Raw genomic sequence first — 24,889 nt, 5'->3', positions numbered from 1 at the left:
CTGGAAAGTCTACCTTTCAGATAGGAAGAAGGAAGAAAGGCAAAGAGAACAAAACCTCCTCCTTGCAAGGCTTTGCCTTCTCATTCAGGAAAGACTTTTGGTGACAACTCTGACATCTGGGCCCCCTACCTGCAAGGGTAGCTTGGCATGTGATTGACCTGGGGCCTCTTTAGTAGAGATAGGAAAGGAAGAAGTAGATTAGCAGTGTTGAACGAGCCCCCACTGCAGTATCTGCCACGTGATTTAACATGAGAAAACTGAAGTCCAGAGAGATAAAGTGACTTACCCTTGGTCACACAGCTCTTAGGTGGTAATAGAGTGACCAAACCATGTCTGACCCTAAGCATGTGATCTTAACCAAGAGACTACAGCACCCTCTGGCCAGTCGTCTCAAGCTTATTCTTTGCATCAAAGGTTTCACCCGTTACAGCAAAATCATGAGAACTCCTCTCCTCTGCTCACCTTTTTGCAGAGGCACTAAGTATTGAAGAGAGGGAGTCTAAGTGCACTCCAGAATAATCAAAGTTGACCTACCTGTCACCCTGTTTGTAATACCACACTCTTAAGTACATGCCTTTAGTACAGAGGCCTGAGTGGTGTGTGTGTGTGTGTGTGTGTGTGTGTGTGTACTTGCACACACACACATATATATACACACACATCTTAAACTCAGTCCTCACCACTCTAAAAGTCTCCATTAACTCTTTACCTACACTCATTCTCATGGGACCTTTTCCTTTTCCTTCTTAGCTCTTATCACAGCAGAATTAAAATACAAATAAGATAGCGTGTACACATTGTGTGCGCACGCTGTCTGCTTGCAGGTCTCCCCCACCAGGCTCTCTGTTCTGAGAGCCTGGGCCACCACATGAGTCTTGTTCGCCATTCAGCCCCAGCTCCTTAGGCACAGAGTAGGTGCTTAATACATGTTTGATGAATGAATGATCAGAGCTCATTTCCTCCGTTCCCTTAGTATTTCCGCCATGGTTACAGTGGCATCTAGTGCCTTGTATGAGTTTATTTGCATCCTTGAAATGAGGTCTGTGAGCCCACTGAAGCCTGGGGTGGGTCTCCTGGTCCCCATAGCTCTGTTCTGTAGCAAAGAGCCTGACCTCTGTGCGCTTCAATTCCCTCATCTGTAAAATGGGACCACAACAGTAGGTACCGCTCAGGTGTCTGTGACGATTAGATGAGTTGTATGCAGAGTGCTCAGGACAGTGTCTGTCACATACTGAACATGAGAAATAAACATTTAAGCTTGGTATTGTTACTGTTGTTTTCGACGTTATGGCTAGTTGCAGGAGGCGAAGTCGGACATAAATGTACAGACGTGGAGGTCCAGGTGTCGTCTTCCCCTTTCTGTGGGTAAAGCGCTTTGAAAATTGTAGAGCACTAAACAAATGTCCTGTAGTCTCACCTCCACTTGAATTGCCTCCAATCTATTCACCATATAGGGGGCTTGTATGTCATCTCATTTATTCTTACAACAGCCTCTGAGCGAGGCCTTGGGATCCCTGGGTCTCCGATGAGGAGCTGGGGTTAACCGACCTGCCCATAGTCACACAGCCAGTGAGTGGAACACCCAGGCCTGTGGTCTCGAAGCCCGGAACCCGCGCTGTATGTGTGTTACATGCCACTGAGACGGCTGTGGCCCCTGGCGACCCTATGAATGAGCGATATCTCAGTGTCCTGTCCTCAACAGCCCCGCTCGGCTCCTGCAGACTCATGCCTATGTTTTCTTTCGTGGAGTCAGTCCATATTATATTGGTTTTTTCCTTTGCCCACTGCCCTTTATTTTTCCCAGCATTATTGTCTTTTCCAAAGAACCCTGCCTTCTCATGATATACCCGAAGTAGGACAGCTTCGGTTTTGTCATATTTGCCTCCAGGGATGTTTCAGGCTTAATTTGCTCTGGGACCGACTGGTTCATCTTTCTGGCCGTCCAGAATATCCATAAAGCTCTCCTCCAACACCATATTTCAAATGAATCCATTTTCTTCCTGTCTGCCTTCTTTACTGTCCAACTTTCACATCTGTACACAGTAATTGGGAATACAGGGGTGTGAATGAGCTCTACCACCGCCTTCCACCCCCTTTCTTCTGCTTTCCATGACCCGTCTCCTCTCCCAAGCTCAGCCTTCTCTCAGTTTGGGCCCACCACCCACAGGCCACGGGCTCACGGCCAGGCAGTGAAAAGGAAAATAAATGAGCGCAATGCTCAAGTGATTTCTTGATTTTCATGTACTATGCTGCAGCACAAATAGCCTCTGCTCCTTGGGGCAAACACCCGAGCCTTCCCTCAGGTATGAGCGGCCTGATGTGAGCAGGCTCGCTGCCGTGATTGTTCTTGAGGGCGGTGGTGGTGAGGCTTGCTGTCGCTTACTCACTCTCTTGGTCTTTGTACAGCAGCCAGAGTGGGGCTCCATCCTGCCTCGGATCTTCCTCTGCTTTTCCCTCCGTCTGGACATTCTCATCCCAGCTCTTCCTTGCTCGTCTCACACCATCTTCGTTGAGGTCCCTCACCACTGCCACTAGTCACTGTTCTCCACGTGTGATTTCATGGCTCTATGTTGACCTTTTTGTTGTCAGTTTTCCTCGCTAGACCATTATGGTCTAGAAGCAGGTAGTTAATAAATGTTTGTGAATGAATGAATGAACGAAGAGGGAAGGAAGGAAGAGGAAATAATATATGACTACTACACCCACACACACAAAAAACTATCAGTAGTAACAGGGTTGCCTTCAGCAAGCTAGATGGATATGGCTGTGGAAGACACAGCAGTCTCTTCTGTGATGGGCTCATGTCTTTGTGTTTCAAGCTCAGGTCCCTGTCACCAATTTTCTGAATAATCAGCTCTCCTCAGGGTGGACCCAAAACACTTAGCAGGTCCCTCTCTGAGTATTGCAAGGCATTAGCCCTCCAGAAGTAGAATAAACCAAGCATCAATTGGATTAGAAATGAGTATTTCTCTTTGTTCAATTACAAAAGAATTTCAAGGTCATCTATGCTGCCGGCTGTCACCACATGCCTCCCAGAGCACTTGAGAGCCCAGGAATGCACAGTTAGGGGTATGGAGAATCTTACAGGTGCAGATGGGGTTCAGGCACCTCTCCTGCCATGGTCTGTATTTGGTTTCTGAAAAATGAAAAATCGTTCACTAATTCGAGCTCCCCTTTTTAAAAATGTGTAAAAATCACAGCTGTAACTCAGCCTACTCTTTTGACAAGTGGAAAACAAAAGGCTTGTGGCAGTGGACAGGCTTAACTAAGAACACATAGCAGGGGAGGGACAAAAATCCCATCTCCAGGCTCCTAGAAGAGGCTCATCCTTCCTCATCTCTGCTGGTTACGTGAAGCATCTGCAGAAATGCATTACTCCTTTCTATTCCCAAGGACACTTCTCAATAAATTACTTTTCCATTGTATTAAAGAGCAAACTTCCTGCTAAAAAGAGCTCATTATCAAGCACAGCCAGTCCTGGATTATAATGGTTTATACCTCTAATATCCCAATTTCTTTAATGTTGTACTCAGGGATAAAAATAACATGACACCCCTGCCTGCCCCCATAAAAAAAAAATGTAACAATTGAAAAAGAAAAAGTAAATTTCATAGGAATGGCTTTCTCTCCAAGTACGTCTGCTTCTCCAGAGAGCAAAAGAAAATTAAACCAATGTGGTGCCACACCCACTCCCCAATAAAATAGAAAAGAGCCCAAATACTGTCCCATTTCACAGATGAGAATGAGAACCAAGGCCCCTGATTCTTGCCCCTTTTTCTCAATGAATCAGGTGTAGAACACAGAGGAAAACTCCTTTCTCACACCCCTCAATGCTGCAGATTAGCTGTCAGATTTTGCAACCTGCATTTTTCAGAAAAGCAATCATTATTTTTGTTTCAAGAAGCAATTCTCAAGGCAGCCTTGGAAGAAAACTTACTCAGCAGCGATTGTTTTAAAAATGAGATTTGGGAGAAACAATTTCAGAATTATGGAGAGGCCTGTCTCAAGTACGACAAATATGGGCCATCATAAAAGACAGATTTCTCTGGGCCACATGAGCAGAGGCATTCTCGGAGTTGAAATTCATAGATGCTAACTACAGGCTAGATTGGTGCTGCCTAGCAGAAGGCATTTTCCTCTGAAATGAGTCTCCTCCAGGATCCTCAGGGCAACTAATTGCAATTCAGCTAAGGGTCGAGACCTTGGGTAGGAGACAAAATTGGAGCAGATGAATTCTTGAAATAAGATCCTGAGCTTTGTGCAGGCAGCACCGGGGACTAAAGTGGAGGCAGACGCCGACGCCAGAATAATCCTGGCCCTGCTTACAAATAGGGCACTGCAGAGTCTTGGGGTCTTCAAAAGCTCTTCAAATGTGTAAGCTTTGCTTGAGGATTAGGAGGACATGGAGGTGTTTTTGCACTAGCGGGAGAGAGAGGTGAAGGTGTGGGGAGGCATGCCTGCCTCCGGACTGCACTGCCTGGATAGGAGATTTTTATTAGGAAACAACAAGGAAGGCCTTTGTTCATTTGTTTCTATTTATTCCTCTTCTCCTTCCCCTCTCCTCCTCCCCACCCCCCCATTCGAACAGTGTCAGTTTTCTAGAAAAATTGTAGAAGTAGTAATGGAAAGGGTTATTGTCTTCGAATGAACTCTAGGCCTCCTGGAATGATGAGTTACAGAAACGAAAGGCTATGGTATGAGCTCACTGACAGCGTTTTCCCCAACCGAATTCCCTGTCAACAAATAAATAAAAATATACACAGGGAAGGGTTCCATAAAAGGAAGTTCCTAGGTATTTGCAGAGCTACCGGTAGGCTGTTGGCAGTGAGTGGTGCTAGGAGTAGGGACATTGCAGACCCGCCCAGTGAGCCAGAGTCAGAGGTCCTCTTTCCATGGTGGGTTTATTAACTCTGGCCTGCACCCTCGCGCCATGCTCGTCATGGGACAGGTCATGGGACTCCATTTGCCCTGACCTGATTTGCATTTCCACATACTGGTCTTCACACTGCCCCATAGCATCTGTTCCTGTTTCTTGTCATCTCTCTTATAGCCTTAGTTTGCTTCGAGTACCGCCCACCACAACGGTTGAGGAGCCATCGCCCACTTCCGCCATCTTACTCTTTCACCTTAAGCTTTGTGCTGCTTATTTTGTTTTTCTCTACATTTGTCCTGACTTAATTCCTATTCACGTGTTCAACAAAATGCATGAAATGATTCTGTGCCAGACACTGCACTAGGTGCTGGGGATGCAGGGAGAATAAAATAGACTCCCTTCGAAGGCTCACCTCCAGTAGGGCAGACAGACAAGATGAGGGGCAATCCATAAGACCATAAAATATGTACCACTTGGTGGAGATTCAGGTGCAGTGGAGCATGGAGATGATCAGGGACGACTTCCCAGAGAAAATTCCAGCTAAACTCAAACGTAAGGGATAAGTAGATATTACCCCTAGGGGTAAGGAGGGAGGGGGAAGAATTTTCCAGGCAGAGGGAACAGCATGAGGACAGGCTAGGAATCAAGGAGAAAATGTGGGAAAAGAAGACAGATCTATCCATAATCTCATTACCTGGAGGCAATTACTAATTACATTTCGGCTTTTTTTCTCCCAGTGTGTGTTTGTTTTTTTAATAGACTTTATTTTTTTTAGAGCAATTTTAGGTTCGCAGTAAAATTAAGCTGAAAATATAGAGTTCCCATATACACCTCCACACTCCACACACACACACACACACACACACAGACAGCCTCTCCCACGCTGCCCCGCCCCCATCAGTGTCCTGTAGCTGCACCGGAGTGGTACATTCATTACAATGTATGAGCCTATGTTGACACATCATTATCACTCAAAATTCCTGGTTTATATTAAGGTTTACTCTTGGCGGCGTCGTACATTCTATGGGTTTGGACAAATGTGTAACGACGTATATCCACCATTACAGCATCATACAAAATAGTTTCACTGCCCTAAAAACCCTCTGTGCTCTGCCTGTTCATCCCTCCCGCCCCCATAACCCTCGGTACCCACTCGCCTCTTTGTGGTCTCTATAGTTTTGTCTTTTCCAAAGTGTATAATTGGAATTATACAGTATAAGGCCTTTTCAGATTGGCTTCTTTCACTTAGGAATGTGCACTTAAGGTTCCCCCATGTCTTTTTATGGCTTACAGCTCATTTCTTTTTAGCACTGAATGATATTCCACTATCTGCATGTACTACTGTTTATTTATCCGCTCCTATAGGACATCTTGGTTGCTTCCATCTTTTGGAAATTATGAATAAAGCTGCTATAAACATCTGTGCACAGATTTTTATGTGGACGTACGTTTTCAACTCAGATAAATACCAAGGAGCGCAATTGCTGGAGAACATATTAGGAATATGTTTAGTTGTATAAGAAATTCTCAAACTGTCTCCCAAAGGGACTGTATCCCATCAGCAAGAAACAAGAGTTCTTGTTGCTCTGCATCCTTCAGCAAGAAACAAGAGTTCTTGTTGCTCTGCATCCCATCAGCAAGAAACAAGAGTTCTTGTTGCTCTGCATCCTTCCCAACATTTCGTGTTGTCAGTATTTTGGATTTTTGGCAACCTGGTAGATGTGTAATAGCATCTTATTGTTGTTTCATTTGCAATTCCCTAATGACAGTATGCTTTGCCATTTGTATATCTTCTTTGGTTCTCAGTATCTTTTTATTTCCATTTTCTTTTTCATACCCCTCCAATCCCCCTCTAGTTTCACCTCAGCCAAGGTGACTAATGTTAACAGTCTGGTGTGTATCATTCTAGACCATCTCATAATAAGACTGACATATAACAGCATGTGATAACAAGAGCTAACACTTATTGAGCATTTACTATGTGCTAAATGCATTCACTCATTCATTACCACAGCACTGTTGTGAGTTCTGTCATTCCCAGAGTAAAAACCACCAGACTCAGGGATCTTAAACCTCTTTTTTCTACTTACAAAAGGTAATAATATCTTTATCCCCATTCACAGATGAGAAAACTGAGATAGAGAATGGCTCAGTGAGTGGCTGATGTGTACTTACTTCAAAGAGGCAGAGCTTTGATTTAAAACCATGAATTCTGATTCTAGAACCTTAACCTCTAATCTTTTCATGATATTTTCCCATGTTAATGGGATCATGCTGTACAGTTTATTCTTTTTTTTTTTTTCCTGTTAATGTATCACAGACATCTCTCAGGTCAATAGATATAGAGCTAACTCATCTGTTTTTTAATAGCTAAATGATATTCCTTAATGAGAATCTACATTTAGTCCGTTTACTTTGCGCTTTGTGTAGTGGACATCCGGTCATATTTAACTTTGTGCCCTGGTTTCTTTTACTTACTTTCTACAATCATTTCCCCTTGTCATCATAAAATGGCTATCATCTCTCTTCCTCTGAGTCACTTGTGAAACAGCGATTGGAGTCAAACGGCCCAGACTATTAGCCATATTGTCAGAGAGAGGCATGGATCACTTCCTACTGCTCTCCTCCTGAACTAACTGGCCTAGGGATAGGCTGAGCAGCCGAAGACCTTTGGGCCTCCCTTCCAGGGCAGAGCCTGCACCAGTGAGTGTACCACAGGAGGAAAGGATAAAGCAGGTAGCATGACAGTTCACACTTTGCCCTGCTCGGCATCACCTTCCCCAGCCATCCCAGAAGTGAAATATTGTTCCTTCTATGGAAATATGAGGCCAGGGGAAAACAGTTCCATCTTACAAATGACAAAACTGAGGCTCAGAGAGATTGCTTCCCTGCCCTTAAAGTAGTATCCTCCTGGTTGGTAATCCCACCCGGCAGGAGGGTTCCGTAATCTTTAAGAATCCTGCATTTTAAGTCTCAGTCTCTAGGGTGTCTTCCCACTAAGAAAACCCACAGCTGCCTTGAGTCTCTTCTCTTTTAATATTTTTGACATCCTGAATGCTTCTCTCTCAGAGGAGGGACCTGCTAGAAGATTTAAGCTGTTATTACAGAATGTCAATTAGTTAATAATGAGGGAAATTTATAAACCTTTCGGTGGATATCTGGCAGGAACATAGGAAGCAGGAGTAGGAGTCCATATGTTTGTAGGATATTTTGTGCATGTTTAAAAAACAAACAAACAGGATTTTGCAAATCAAGCACTGTATAAATGATTTACTAAGATAACCAAAACAAACAAACAAACAAACAAACAAACAAATTGCTCAGATTGTACCTGAAGCATCAAAAGCTCTGATATTTGAGAAGGAATCATTTCTGTAGTGGGAAGTAGCTACACTATATTTTCAGAAAGGTGATGCTTCTGTTGAGGCAGATGAGCCTTCTACATTTCAAAAACTTAGCGTAGTATAAATGTGCTAAATTGCTGATACTCTCCTGATTTTCTTCTGAGAGTTAAAAAGCTAACCCTTTCCACTGTTTTAGTGTTTCCTTAGAAATATAATGGGGAGAAGCAAAAACCCAATGGAGCAGGTTATTGGGGGTCCTGGCAATAAGGTCCCCACGGAGAGGTCATAGAGCTGCCCCCTTCCTGTCATAGTCTATCTCTAGAAAGTTTCCGGGCCTTTTTTCTGGCTTAGATCTGATGTGAATTGTTACTCGGGGTCTAGAGGGAGATGAGATTTGAGGGTGAACTAAAAGAGGTCCCTTAGTACCTAACTTGATCTACTACAAACTAACCAAGTCCCTTTCCCGTCACTCACATTTAGCTCGATAATGGGGAGTTGAAAGGGCGGATTTTGCCTGCATCACAGAGGGGGATAACAATAATAGCAATAATAATAATGCCACCTAACACCCACATCTCACTTACTATGTGCCAGACGCTGTTGTAAGCAATTTAAACATATATCTAAATTTATAGGAAGCCTCTTAGTAGCCAACATTTGCCTAAAGGGAAAATTCATGCTTAACAGCAAGTTCAAACCAAAGTACAAGAAATTCACCTCCTCTCCATACCCTACTTCCTAAATAAAACAACTTTTAGGTTAAAAAACAACAACAAAATTTTTAAATAAAGATATGACGTGTTCAGTTGTGACATTTGATACAGATCAATATGTCTTAACAAGTGTGTTCTGCTTTCACTCACTATAAATATTAGCCAGATCCTCTAAATACTGTTGGTTCTAGCAGATTAACAAATCACACTGGCCCCCAAGTCGGCATTAACTCTAACCTGTTGCCCAGCACCCGACCCATGGGCAGCTGTGGAATGGACCCATTGCAAAAAGAAACTTTAGGGATTTTTTTTCCCAGTTTCCTTACAGAACTTCCAGCCCCTGAAAGGTTCAGTCATATCTTTATTAGGCAGCCAGTTTCCAGAGCCAGTTTTGGTTTGATTTGAATCCAGAGATACCTTCAAATCTGTAAATACCAAAGGCTTAAAATGTTACCAATTTTCATAGCCAAAAATAGGCAACATTTGACAGCTCCGAAGATCAGGAAGGCCAAATCCACACATTTCTATAGCACTTATTTATTCCAGGAATCAAAAGGAGGAAATCGTAGCACCGTCAGGCAAGGTAGTGTTCATGGGCATTGAAAGCTTATTTCTCTTTTCTCTCATTTTATTCTCTTGCCTCGTTATCCCAAGGAGAAAAACCTCATGAAAATGTACTTTTTGCATCATTATATAGAACAAAGAAACAGACACTCATGAAGGGCTTAATAACATCCTTTTTTCCCGTGTGATTTAGGGATGTTGACTCCTGTAAAGCGTTAACAGATGCGCACTGTCTTTTCCAACCTTTGGGATTCTTATGTACACCCAGTTCCTTCTGAATAAAACCAAAATACTCATTCCTCCCGGAATAATAAAAAATTTTAATTTTGTTTGCTTCATAAATGCAGACCTCTTCAGAGATGCCCACACTATTTATGAGCCACCAGGATCCTCAAAATAACCAATATCTCCCACTATCTACTGCTTGTCCTCTGCTCCTGAGCTTGTTAATGAATGAGGTTTATTGGGCCTTGCTAATAATCTGCAGTGAGGGGGAAAACAGGTGGAATTATAAGGCTGTTTTCTGCCCAGTCTTCTCAGAAACTGTTAAGGTTTTTTTTCTCTGTAACCTGTCAAACTATATGGTCTAGAATATTCTAAATAATAACTGCACTCCAGTTTCTGTTAACGGAAAAATTCAAACTAACAATTAGTTTCCCAGAACCTCCGCAACAGCCAGCAGAATTGTTTTAACCAGGCGGAAGGAAAGACCAGCCCTGACCTTTCCCAGAAAACATGTCCCTGCTGCCATGTGACAGAAGAAGCGGCACTTTAACTCATGAGTGGATGAAAATGACCTATAAATAGATCTCCCCAAGCAGAGGTGACTCTAAGTATTCTTTGTAGTAGACCCAAAGCTCTGGCTCCTTTCCCTTTTCTGGCAGAGGAAAAATAGGGGACATAGTTTGGTGAACTGTTCCTTGCCTGCCGCCCATTCCTTACGATCCTGGGGGGACAGCCAGTCAGTAATACCACTCAGCCATGAGGGCAGCTCCCGTGGCAACCCTGCCGCATGGCCACGGTCACTCATCCAGGGGACCGGCCTGCACTGCCAGCTGAGCCCGACCTGAATCCAGGTGGACTTCAGACCAGCTCTACCCCTATCCTTTCCCCATCCCGTGGGCCACTACCTTGCCCTTCCTGTGTAAACTAGTTGGTGTTGGGTTTCCGTCACTCCCAACCCAAAAGCCATCACTGTCCTCTCATTCGTTGGCTAGGTGAGGATTAGGTGATCTAATGCAGTGGCAGGGCCCAGCCCAGGGCTGAAGCTTAGTGCACCATCCTTGTTAATGATGCCGTCGTGGCCATGGTAATTATTACTATTAACCAAAACACGATGATGAGTGCTGAGCCACCCCATCTACCTCGAAGTCTTGTTATAGGGATTAGCCAAAATTGGAAATGTGAAAATGCCTAATGAGCTAAAAAGTGCAATAAGGATGTAGGAGAGGATGCTGATTTCCACAGAAAGAAAGAACCCTGAGGAGAACCTTTCATTTTGGTGGCCAAAGAGAAAATGACCTCACAAGGCAGATAGCCCACACCTGGAGTGTGTCCCTCATGGTCTTCATTTCCAACTTGGTTCATGCAGTGGTTCTTAATTCTCATCCATGTCAACATCAATTGAGGAGTTTGTTAAAATGCAGGTTACAAGGCCACCCAGAGGTTCAGATTCAGTGGTTCTGGGGTGGGCTCCCGTAATCTGCATCCTTAACTGGCATCTAGATTATTTTGATGGAGTTAAAATGATGTGCAGACTTGGGAAATACTAGATTATAGGAACGGCAGGCCATATATCACGTATAACGTTTTGTGATATAGTTGGATGGTGGTTTCTTAGATTACCTTACATGCAAAACCACAAGGCCCTTGGGGGACCAGATAAATTAAGATGCCTTCAGCCTCGGCCAGACCCATTTTCCAGGATGCCTTGTCATAAATACTTGCCTCACTGTAACAGGTCCATGTTGATTTATGGTCCCGCATTTAATTTCAACTGCTATTCATTAATCCTGATGATTTCACTTAAATTATTAAACAGTCATATTCCAATTTGGAGGGCACGAATTATATCCTTGAGAGGCTGTTATTATCTGGATGATCATATATACTGAGCCAACACCAGAATGTTTTCTCCCCACTCATCAGAATTTTATCCTTTTTCAGGAATTTTTTTAGTTGCTGAGTATGTGTGTTTCATATGACAAGAACTCAGAGCCAAGGAGTTATGAAATACTAGAACGGGGGTTCTCAGACTTTGGCGTGCATAAGAGTCACCTGGGAAGTATGTTTAACATGCACATTTCCAGGCCCTGCCCCAGCAAGAGTCCAGGTCGAGGAATCTGCATTATACCCAGCTCTCTGGGAATTCCCATGCAAGTGATCCTGGGAGCATCACGGGGAGACTGAAGCCCAGAGAGAAGGAGGCTCTCGTTCCGAGCCCTGCAGCAGAGACACAGCCTACATCCCTGGCCCATCGTAAGGATCAAATGAGATAATAGATAGCAGAGCACTTTGGAAAGTATTCAGCACTATAAATACAAGGAGACACTATTATTTTCAACCCGGAACGTCCTTGTGACAGAAATAGCTTGGTACTTTCTCTCTAAATTACCATAATCACCTGTTTGAGGCCCCAACCAAACCCATAACTCTAAATTCACCAGGCATGGAATAAATTCCTCCTGAAATGTCCAATAAAATTTTTTTTTTTTTGATGTGAGAATGTGCTTGGGTTTCTACCTGGTCCTCAGTCAGAAGCTCTCTGCCTTTTTTGTTACTGGTCTCATATATTCTAGGGTAGACCAGCATCTCCTCCATCCTGCGGGTACCTGATTTAAAGGTCCTACTGTCCAGCACATGGATTTCTGGTCCTTCCTGTGACATTCACCTGTGAACATTTTTGCCCCCCAAAATGCTCCCTCCATCTGAGCCCACTTCTCACCACTTTCATGGCTTTGGAAACAGAAAAGCTCAAATCAAGGCGCAGTGTAATCACTTGCTTACATTTGCTGCAAGTTCCCTGTGAGGCCAGGCTGGCCATCGTGACGGCCACCCATGAGTACCTGCGCCACGTTCGTGCTGCCATGCCCCGATTAACTGGACAGCTCTGAGGAAGGCCTTCCTGGATATCGCATTAAACTCATCCTCCTCGCCACATCCATCAACGGGGTCCGTTTCTGCCTGGTCTTCCCATGACTCTCCCCAGGTTCCGGAAGACCCTGTTTATATGCCACCCCAAGTTCCTTTCACGGGAAATAAATTTCTAAAAAAATGTGAGTAGAGTAAGTTCAAGAACAGACACTCTGGTTCTGTTCACATTTCAACCTTTATTTTTAAATATTTCTTCCACACTCCCGCGGATCCTGCCTCTTAGTGAGCTCTCTACATGTGAAACCTCAAGTTCAGGCATTTGCAAGTTACCCACACGCAAAGTCTATTTTTAAACCTGGAAGAAATCAAGGCTTTCCACTGATGGCAGGAAGCCTGTGTTCCCAGGCAGCACGACTTGAGAATTCCGGGAATTTCTGTACTTTTTTCAGGAATCTTCACCTAGCCTGCACATTTTAAAGATGAGAAATGGAAGCCCACCAGGCACTTTAGGCATAGGGTTGGTTAATGACAAAGTCCTACCCCCATTCGGGAAGCACCTATTGCTGGCCAGCCACAGCCCCCACAAGCTATCAGGACCCTCCGGAGGTCGGGCACAGGGGCACACAGTAGTATCCCAGGCTGTCCAGGCTGTCCCCAATGGGTATGCTGCTGCTGGCAGGACCATCCATTGTGCTCAAAGGGCAAGGCTGAAGCAGCCAGTGGACACCCTGATTAGATCCTTCCCCCCCCCCCACTTTTCTGACTTAATATGTGAGCCAGAGTTCTCCTTGATACACCTCCCGACTAGTGCAGTCAAATATCCACCCTGTTTTAACATTTTAGCTCATGACTGGCACAGCACACACAGTACACTCTTTCAACAGGAGTGAACAGCATTTTTGGACACCTGTCAAAGGCATTTCCTCTCAATGATTTCTTGGGATGTTCTCCAGTGTTTGTAGCAAATACCTTAATTACAAAAGCCCACCTTAGCAGTACCAAGAACCAAATTTTATGACTAACAACTCCTCTGTAGGTCCCACTGTTTTCTTAACAGCATAAACTTAAGCATGTGCAAGTTATTGTTTTAAAACCCTAAATGCAAAACTTAAACCTTACATTATTAGGCTTTGAATTTTTGGCTTCTAAGAACCCTAGATTTAAAGTCAAGACAGTAGAGTGACACTTAACTAATACATAGCCTCTCTGTGCCTCCACGAGTAACATTAGGCTGCTTCCTTAAGGAGTTGTGCAGATTAGCTGACAGATTGTCCACAGAGGGTGCAGAAAAGTGGCTGCTCAGGTTACCCGTAGGTTAACCAACCACGAGTGTTAATCTGGACACCATGACGTTTCTCGAAATAAAACTGTGTTCCTGTTCCTCTCTCCTTTGTTTCCTCTCAGCCCCCATTGTAGCTATACCTTGACCCCAAAACCTAAACTATCATTATCAATATTAAGTTTTGGAAACAATAATAAATGCCACCATTTATTAACATTTAATATGTGCCAGGAACGATTTATTTATGATCTCACCAAGTCCCACGAGATTGGCATTATCGTCCTGATATTACAGATGACGAAATAGAATTAGAAAGATCCAGTTCACACAGTCAGAGAGTGGCAGAGCCAGGATCCATACTCCAGTTTATTTGGATCTAGAATAATATACTGTTACATATTACCTCCTCTGTGCTGGTAGGAATAATGTGTGAGGATTTAATGCCTTTTCCTAATTTATTTCTTAAAGATTCGTTCACTGCCGGTTCTTTGGCTTTGAAAACCAGGGGCTCGGTTAAGCTGGAACAAAATACCCACTTGTAGGACAATGAATGAAAAAACTGGTATTTTTCTGCCAGAATTCCCACAGTTGGTTTGCTGAGGATTTTTCCCCCTCTAAAGCAGAGTGTGATTTTCTTTCCCTTCAACCTTCATGCTGCTGGAAATTTTTAAATTATTCAAGACATTGAAGGTTTATTATCTGCTGGAAGGCTGTAATGTAATTGCAAGGTGTCGTTTAAAGAGCTGTCTGTCTGTGTGAACCACCTTATTCTGAATACCTGCTCCTGCATCAAGTGAGAAGATGTATATTTATCTATCAGTGGTGGTTTCTAACTGCCTTAGATCAATCCTATTATTCTTCCTCCACGGCCCAAGCCCCAAAATAAATGGTTGATGATGCATGGAGCATTGAAATCATTTGTGTATCATCAGTCGTTTATTTTTCCTCCATCATTTGCATCGTGATGGACAGCCATGTGTTTGGGGGATTTCATTTTCATTACAGTCTCTGATCACATTGTCTGTATGTAATACCGATTTGGATATTAATCACTGCACTTAGAGAATGCCCTTTCAAACATCATGTCACCCCCAAGTCGTGCTATTTACATCATGTTTGCCATAAAGATATAAATGCCAACTCTTGTTTCCTTCTTCCTTTGACACCTGTCTCCATATATAGAGAGTTCTTTTTCCAGTGTTTACCATCAGTGAAGCAAAAATATCTTTGGGTGGGAAGAGATATATTATTTTTTCCTCCGTAAATGTCTCATCGGTTCAGGGGCACTGTGGAGCAAAAAGTTCATCAAATGACTTTTCCAGGTATTGATATGAGAACAAGTAGACCAGCCTGGGTTCCAGTCCTGCCAGGAAATAGCTTTGTGACCTTGAGCAAATTACATCATCTCTTTGGGCTTCAGTGTCTGCATCTATAAAGTATGGATGACTTCTAAAATCCTGTCACGCTTCAAATCCTAACACTTTAGGATGGCTTTCCTCACCTCTTCCCTAGAGTTTTGAGTTAGGAAGTGATGCACGTTGTTGTCTTAATGAATATCAATTAGTTAATATAGCCCTACTCTCTAGGATTACTGAGGTCTGGAAAAGTATTTGCCCTTGCACAAAATGACCCAATGGCTCTGTTTTCAGAACCCCAGGTTTAGTATTTTTACTTTTTCCTAAATCTTCTTCCCAGTTGCATTACTCTTAGATGTTATTTACTTGTCATCATCTCCGGAGTGTCTATCCCTAGGAGGCTTTTCTCCTTCTAATTTGTTACTTCATGTCAGCTTCAAAGTAAGAAATCTAGTATTAAAGTTATTCAAATAGAGATTATTTTATCTAAAATTAGGGTTAAATCGGTCCTAACTGGGTGACTCAAGGCTCTCACCTGAGCCATGAGTGATTCACCATGCTTAGTGGCCATGCAGAGGGTAAAGCCTTAAATTCTAAATAGGAATAATCACTAGAGGAGGTGTCATTGCCTACCAAATGATTTTCTGGGCTAAGGGAACAGCGTAGGCAAAAGCACAGAGGCAGGATGGTTTATCAGAGACAGACTGATAGTAGTGATTTTTGGGAGCCCGTATCCCTTGAGTGACTAACCTCTTTGCTTCTCTACTGATCTGAGAGTTCTATATTTCTCAGTTCCTAAGAGGATATAATCTGACAACGGATTCTAGGCAGGAAATGAAGTCTGGAAGAACTTAAATTCTGTAATAACAGAATTTCCAGACATTAAGAAATTCCAGTATGTTCATGTGTATGGGTCAGCGGGAATAGAATATTTGAAATTAGAGATGATGCAAATAATGCAGAATCTCTGGTCACTATGATTATCGATGGGTTACCTATAATATCACCATGATTATCAATAGATTATCAATAATATCAATTGTTATAGAAGCACCATAAACCACCATCCCTCCTGAATCCCTAGCCACTAACCACTGTGGCTTTTTAAACTTAAATTAATTAAAACTCAATACAATTAAAAAATAATTTCTTCCGATACACAAGATATATTTCATTTGTTCAATAGCCTCCTCGCATGACCGGTGGCTACTGTATTGGGCAGCACATATACTGAACATCACAGAAAATTCAGTGGCACAGTGCTACTCTAGAGGGCCAAGTGCAAAACTCATGAAACAGCAGTTAACGTTCAGTCCCCACAGGGCTGGAGGTGGCAAGGGGAGGCAGGTGGCACTTGGTATAAAACGTGCAGGATCTTGGGTCCACAGTCCATAGCTCAAAAGTCCACTGTAACCCATACAGGGAAATAAATGTTTCCCTACTGTGCTTGTGGAGGTATAAGTTGACAGTATAATCAAAATTCCTTAAAAATACCCTTTAATCCAGCAATTTCATCTCTAGAAATTCTTTCAAGGAAACAATCAAAGGTGAACAAATAGATACACATGCATGAATGTTCACAGTAGTGTTAATTATAATAGCAAAAACCAAGGAATAGTAAGTAGCGTTCTAGTACAAGTTAACAGCTGGGGTGAAGGTAGAGCACCCCAATTTTAGTATTTGCTGATTACTATGGTGTAAAAAACTCTTTCCATGGCTGATTTGAAGCGGCCAGTATTACTTGGGATATGGGAAGAGATGCTTATGATTGCCCCTCCTGAGCCTGTACAGGCCCACTCCAGCACACTGCTAGCAAACAGTCTAAATGTCTGAAAAGAGGAGACATTAAACAAATCACAGTAGAAGATGCTGTGAGGCCTTTGAAACCAGTGGTTCTCAAATTCAAATGTGCAGGAGAATCACCAGGAGGGCTGGGGCCCCACCCGTAGAGTTTCTGATCCACTAGGTCAAAGTCTGAGTGAGAATTTGCGTTACTAGCAAGTTCCCAAGGAAGATTGATCCTGCTCGCCCTGGATCCACACCTGGAGTTAGTACTGTTTTAGGAGAAAATTTGATAGCATAATTGTTAACAAAATGATCCATTTTGTAAAGAAAAATGTTGTATGTATAATAATAATTATTATTATTGTTATAGCTACATTTATTAAGTTTTATAATGTGATAAACACTGTACTGAGATCTATTCTATGAAGAAAGTAATGTTAGTATTGTCTCCATTTTACATATAAGGAAGCTGAGACTTAGAGAAGTGAGGAGTCTTCCCTGGGGTCACGCATCTGGTGGGGTTTGAACTTGGAGGCTAACCTCAGGGCTGCCCTTGAACCCCAGCATGCTGCCTAGTATACACTTACCTGTGCCTCACCTGTGGCAGCAACAACACTGAACTACAACCCCATATATGTGGTTATTTCTAGATGAGGGAGGTCATAGGAGATTTCTGTATTTTTCTGTGTTTTTATATGTTTTCCAAATTCTCTACATTATGATATTTTTATCAGAAAAAAATAGACAACATAGTAAACATAAATAAGAAAGACCATCGTGCCTTTGGTTTATGTCTGCACACTTTGCCACTGATGGCCTTTGGGTGAGAGTTTTTATACATGTGTCACCCACAGTCCAGCTTGGCTCTGATCAACCGCCAGCATTTGTTTATCTCTTGAGAGTTCACGAAGTATTCACTTTGGATAACTTCCCTGATCCTCACAGCAACCCCATGGGTTAGGTCATCTGACTGCTTCGTTTTATAAATGAGGCAACTGAGGCTTAATAGAGTGAAGCGACTTGTCCAAGGTCACACACCTAAATAGAATGGTTTCCGCTTCAGTTATGACTTATTTATTTTCTGGCTCCTACTCCTAGTCACAGTATAATTCAGTGGTTACCATTTATTGAATACTCTATGCTAGGTATTTACTTACAGGACTACACTAACTTCACAGCAGCCCTAAAAGGAAGATATTATCATCACCTTTTTAGAGATGAAAATAAGCACAAGGATGCACAGAGAGTTTTAAGATTCCAAAACCCATTGATTCATTTGTAGAACATTTATAAAACACCTACTGTGTATCTGTTCACCAGATACCTGAATTTCTGACATCGGCCATTTGTGGCCTGACTGCCCCCTGGGCTCCATGGGCTGTTCCCACGCAGGGTTCAAATGTAGGGGGAGAAAGGGACAGGAATCCGAGGCCTGCAGCTAAGCGAGGGAGCCCCGCCTGTGGGGAATCCTGAGTCCTCACTGACTTGCTGGCAGCCCTGCCCCTCTGTGAGCAGTTTCACCGTCTGTGAAGTGAGGAGAGTAGCCTACATCTGTGACTTTCCAACTTTTTCTCTTTTTTTTTTTTCAATAGTGAAAACTTTGTTCAGAAGAAATCTTACCCAAGACCCTGATATATAAAATAATTTAGTCTGCTTCTCCCCCGGAAGGTAGGAGGAGAAGCTGGGTGCAGCTCCTCAGCTTTGGGCATAAAGGGAGAAGCCAGTGCCCTCTGTGGTCTCCAAGCCCTGAGGCCTGTGGGAAGGAAGGACTGCAGGGGACAGCCCAGAAAAGAGAAGCCTCAGAAGCTGAGTCCACGAGGACTTTGGGTTCCCAGGGACCCGTTATTGTGCCTTACACCAGTGTTTCTCAGGTTGGGGCTCTTAGCCAGGGATTTTTTAATTTACCTTTTGATTTTGACTTTATCTTTTAAAAAATTATTTTCCCAACCTAAAAGACACTTCTGTGTGCCATGAAAATTCACACTTGGAAGTCAGAAACCTTGGTTTCCTTGGTTATTATTTCTTAGATAAATCCCTGGGACTGTTTATGGAAGACACCACAGTAATTTTTTTCTTTTAAGGGAAATCGTTTGTTACTTTAATTTGAGAAATGTTGGCTCAGTCCATTTAGAAAAACTGCCAAGTCAGCACATTTCGACAGAGGAGAGAGGGTTTGGCGCTAAGGAAGCTGCCTGAGAAGGACATGTAAAGATAATTGCAGTGTAGGGGAAAGTGCAGGAAAACAAAGGCTACACATCGATATGCACATCTGGACCCAATCCTGCTAAATACAAAAAAGAAACAAAACATCTGTATGTGTATAGAGCATATACATATTGAAAGTGTATCGAACAAAATGTTAATAGCAGGGTAGTGGAATTACACATGGTTTTTATTGCCATCTTTTTTTTGACCTGTTAAATGCCTTCGGTCTTAGGGAACTCTATTTGGTAAATTACTCATCCTTTGCTCTAGGTCATAAACTTCTAGCTTTGAAGAGTTTATGTTCCTTTCAAAGTGCTGAATACAGCCTCCTAGACTGGCTTATTTGATCTTTAAAACGATTTTTTAAATCTGATTAAATTGCCAATATTTAGAAGTTAAGAGAATCTCTATTAAAAAATCCGGTACTCTGGTTCTCATGATTTCGTCTCTGGGCCCACATCCCCACGTGGCCCCAGCTGGGTTTGTGAGTTTCTGCCTGGCCCATTTCACACACCCCTCAGCTGCCCGGCCCTAGGATCATGTGCCCCCACAACCACCACCACCACTCTGCTTCCCATAGGGTCTCTTCCAGCTGTGAGCTGCCTCACATGAGGCCCAGTGTGCTCCAAAATTCAGAGTTTAGTGGTGACCACTGGGTTGGAGGAGAAGGCTTGGAGACCCTTTTTGCATAGCACTTTACCTGAGATAAATGGGAGGGAAAAAATAGAGTGGTTAGGAGGTTCCTCTGACGACGTGCTCATTAATTACTGGATATTAGACCAAAAGCATCGGTGAAGTGTTAGTACCTCTACCTAGCAGTTTGTATTTCTGAAAAGGCCAAATAGAAAACAGTCTTTACCATTCTTCTCCTTAAATGACGCTCATGGAACACTGGAAAGGAATTCTGTTTAGGACAATCAGGTGTCCTCTCCGGCCTTAAGTAGGAGAAATGGAATTTGAAGTGTTCTGTATTGGAAGAAGTGTCTTTAGGAAATGTAAATTAGGGAGGTGAGACTTTCCCATTTAAAATATGCCATTTTTCCTGGCGTGGTGTAGCAATAACATCACAGTAACAATAACCGTGACCGTGGCTGGTGGCACGGATGCTCAGTCTGCCTCAGCCACTGGGCTTGCTGAGCTCTCTGCAGACAGCCTCTCATTTCGTCCCAGCGCCCTAAGAAAAAGAGGTTCTGTATAAGCCCCATTTTTCCGATGAGGAAACTGAGACTTAGAAAAGTTCAAGTAACTTGGTGGAGCTGGTCTGTAGAAAAGCGAGGCATTAAACCGAAGACTGCCTGATTTTGCATCCTTGCTCCTAACCCCTGTGCTGCACTCTAACTCCTCTCTCTGTGCCCCGCTTTCATTTTTACTGCCGATAATAATAATAATGGCGATATTCCTTTTCTCGGCATCTTTAAGCGCCCTCCTGCACTAAGTATCCTGCCTGACAAGCAGGGAAGGGATTACTAGCCCCATTTAACAAGAGAGAAACCGAAGCCCAGGGCAGGGAGTGACCTTGGTAGGGTCACATAGCTATCTAATACTAATTCCTCCTAGCATTCCAGGACATTCTCCCCAACTGATTGTGGCCATGCTCCCTCAAACAGTCATGGTCCTTCAGAACTTGTTTTCACAAACCTCTGCCTCATTAGATACGCAGTCATCAGCATTGGGTTTTTTCCCCCCGTTTTCCGCCTCTGTGTGCATGAGCCTTGCCACAAGAGCCTTATTAATCATTTGGAGTTGAAGGTTACCAAGAAAAATATGCCAATGTGTGACAGGCCATTAGTATTTGTGTTGTAAGGAAACCAGTAATCATCTTAATTGGTGCACACTTTGGAGCAGATCGGGGCTGTGTTCTGAAGGGTTGTCTCCTGCTTCTTATACCATCGATGCTTTAAAAGCCACAGTAAATGTGCCTTCCTAACCACCGCTGTTCATAGAGGCATCAGGTCGCTGAAATTCTGGGCCATCCAGGTTAGACAAGCCTCTTCACTCAGAGCAGCTGAGTGTGAATATTTGGCCATACAAGAGATTTATGAGGTCAGCGGAGCAGCCCTGACTTTGGCTCCAAGGGATTTATGCCCACTATTGTGATTTTGATGGTGACCAGATTTGCCTTCTAAAACACAGATGGCCCCGGAGGCTAGGACCAGCCCAGGGAAGGAGGGCATAGTCCTCCTGCCCCATATTTAAAATATACCCTCTCTCCTCACTTCACCTCCTTCCCCTTCCTTCCCCAGATTCTTACCATTCTAAACAGAAACTGCTGGGGGGAACTAAAAATTAGGAATTCCACTTTGGAGGGCATTTCGAGAATATATCAAAAAAACCTTAATGTGCATATCCTATAATCCAGGAATTCCATTTCTCAGTGTCTATTCTAGAGAAATAGGCACCATGTATATCATGAGGCACGTACAGGCATGCAGCACTGTGATAGTACCAAGTTAGAAGCAAGTTAAGTGCCCATCAGTAGGGGAGGGGGCATAAACCACGACATATTCCGAATATGGAATATGATGCAACTATTAAAAACAAGGCACTGGATCTAAATGACATAAACAGAACTCTAAGATTATATTATAAAGTGTAAAAAGGCAAACCACAGAACCAGTTGTGTATTATATACACACAAACAAAAGCAATACTTTGTTTTCAATGTCTGTGCATATGTGTGTGTAAACATATAGAAAGAAGCATGGCAGGATATATTCCAAACTGCTAACATTGGTTACCTATGAGACAGGAGAGTAAACCAGGGTTAAGAATCATGGCAAAAGAAACTTCACTCTCTCTTGTATTTATCGTTTTGGTATTTTTTTTCTTACAAGGAAAATATATGCATTATTTCTCATTTAATTAAAACAGAATACTGTCTTGAAGAAAAGAAGATGGTCGATCCAATAATTTTTTTCCTGCAAGGTTTTAGAGGTTTTTCATGTTCCTTTTTTTGACAGAGTGTCTTAATCCTTTACAGGGTAAATTTTTATTTCTTAGCAAAGCCTTTACGTGATACTCATATACTTAAGAAATGTCCCTTTCAATTCAAAGAAATCATGAATTATGTTATTGTTTATTAACAAGATTGATTGTTGTTGAGAAGACATTGGATTCTATCGAGCTTCCTGGATATTCCACTGTTTTTAAGGCTCTGTTTCCTTTCCATGGGCTCTTCTGCCTGGAATGTCCTTTCCCACTTAATAATGCCATTGAAACTCTTTTTAGGAGACTTCTACTTCCCTTGGTCCCCTCTTCAAAACTAATCCATCCCTCAGGAACTGCTGTTAGCAGCACTGCTCCGAAGTCAAAGTGACCAGGATTCAGTTCCCTGCTCTTCTACTTACTAGCAATGTATAAGATCCTCCAACTCCCCAAGTCTCGCTCTTCTCATCTCTAAAGTGGAGATGAAGATGATAGTCCCACTTCATAGGACATCGAATGAGGTAATACTGGTAGGATGCTCAGCACCACACCTGCTTCAGACTTACTCTTGCTGTGTGTCAGCTGTTCGTGTTATTCTTGTAGCAGAAATATCTTATTCAATAGGCCTGCAGCCTGAGCTTGGTTGTCTTGGTTTCTGATCAGCTCGTGCCGACCCTGGCAGATAATGGAGATTCAGTTAAATGTCATGCTGCACTGAGCTGTGCGGTAAGGAATATGGAAGAAAGACCTGGACCGTGGAGATTTCTTACTAAAGGGTCATGAAAGCCCCAGCAAGTCAGAAAGTTGGTTAACTGGTGATATTTCATTTATTTGTATATAACTGATTTTCAACAATTTCCACAATAAGCACGTTTTACTTGTGAATTTTTTAAATGCCCCTGCCCCCGGAGGGAGGCAGTGGTAACCCGCAGGAATGGGGTCACCAATGGAGGAAAATCAGGTGCTGTGACAAACCTGAATAGAAAAGGTATTGGGACGCTAGGGGACATTGCTGGCTTGCCTCAGATCCTACCAGCTAGTTTCTGAGCGATGCCAGTAGTCTGTGGCTCCACACCTGGATGGCCATCTAGGTGCCTGCAGTGGAGCAAGATGCCTCTCTGGGACTGAGTCCCTCATCACAGCAGGCCTAAGCCAGTACATCTTCTTAGTTATAAGCTCACAATACCCCAGCAGCGAGCAGCTCCTTTTGTTCTCATAGGGCATCCCAGCAGTTGGCATTAGAGGGTGTGTATGTGTGTGTGTTTATTTGTGTTTGAACAAATCTGGCTACATGGACATCAAGTGATTCATGCACAACCAGAGGATTAGAAAAATCTGTCCAGTGGCCGCCCTGGGTTTAATGCACAAAACTCCCAGCCCTGTTGCCTCACACATACCCCCGACGTGGAGTTCTCTTGGAGGCAGCATTCCTTGTGTTTTCTGGCCCTTGACTAATAAAAAAAAAAAAAAAAAAAAAACACATACAACATTGAAAAGTAAAAGTTGCTCACAGCTAGGGCTGGGAGAAAATTACAGGGGTAGATAAAATAGCTTAGAGCTTCTACAAAGAAAATCACGTTCTCTGTGTGCTAATTACTAAGTGCATCTCAGAGGGAGCTATCAGGTTAAGGACTCAGAGCTGGATTTTCACTGTTCTTAGAGCCGGTTACATGGACAGGCATATGATCTTGGAACTGTAGAATCTAACAATCCCAGGCTGGAGAGGGTCTTCAAGGCCACGTAGTCTAACCATTTCTCCAATGTTTGAATCTTTCTCTGCTTTGTGTAATAAGTTCGGCCTCTGACTGAATTCTTTCAGTGATGAACAACTCACTGTCTTATGAGATACTTCTTCTTCTTCTTCTTCTTCTTCTTCTTCTTCTTCTTCTTCTTATTATTATTATTATTATTATTATTATTATTATTAGAAAGTCCTTTCCTTAGGTTGAGCTGAACTATAACTTCAGGTTTTGTCTTCTGGTTCTGCCTTTTCTTTGGAAGGCAGACAGCATGGTGTCAGAGATGGAGCATGAGCTGCAGAGTCAGAGAGCTGGCTCTTCTAATGTGCCAGTTATCAACCTTGGGCAAAGTACTTCCTGTATCAGGCAGAATGGGTCTGCTTTCCTCAATTGGGTTAATTGGAAGATCAAGTGAGGCAGTGAAAAAAAGGACATGCTAGATTCATATATTCTAATACAGAAAGATGACTGTGACATTGTTAAATGGAAAAATAAAGGCAGATTTCAGACGAAGTAAATAAGCACAGAAACAATGGAAAATTAGGTGAGAAATACACCAAACTATTAAGAGTGGCCGTCTCTGGTCGATGAGACTTGAATGGCTTGTCACTCAGATGTTATATTTTTCCATGATGTTTGAAAAATTTTTAACAAATGTATCACATTTGGAATCAAAAAAATAGTAAAGAAATCCACTTTAGAAAGAAAAACGATGAAATGTCTAGAACATGTTATATCCAAAAATGGAGTCCACCTGTGTCAGCTGAGGTTTCTTTCTCTGCAAGCTGTCTGAATCTCTTAGGCATGTCCTAGCAGGATTCTATGCAAGTGTCCATCTATAAGAAATGGCCTTAAACATCTAACAAAAAGAACGGCGACTGCTTTAGGTCCTGCCCCATCTGTCTCAGGGTCTTTACATTTGCTCCTCCTTCTGCAGCAATTTATAATCAGTCTACATTATATTGTTGAATAGTCACATCTAAACACAGCTGTCTCACTGACAGACAGATG

At 42.8% G+C, this 24,889-nt stretch overlaps 1 protein-coding gene across 2 annotated transcripts in view; it reads left to right on the top strand.

The window, feature by feature from the left end:
• The window catches only part of GALNT10 (polypeptide N-acetylgalactosaminyltransferase 10), a 178,720-nt gene that overhangs the window by 106,679 nt on the left and 47,152 nt on the right, over positions 1-24,889 (top strand). The gene's annotated exons all lie outside the window — the stretch shown is intronic.

This window comes from Rousettus aegyptiacus, unplaced genomic scaffold (assembly GCF_014176215.1).
Source record: "Rousettus aegyptiacus isolate mRouAeg1 unplaced genomic scaffold, mRouAeg1.p scaffold_m13_p_7, whole genome shotgun sequence".
NCBI classification, from domain to species: domain Eukaryota; kingdom Metazoa; phylum Chordata; class Mammalia; order Chiroptera; family Pteropodidae; genus Rousettus; species Rousettus aegyptiacus.
This window is presented reverse-complemented; position numbering and strand designations above follow the sequence as displayed.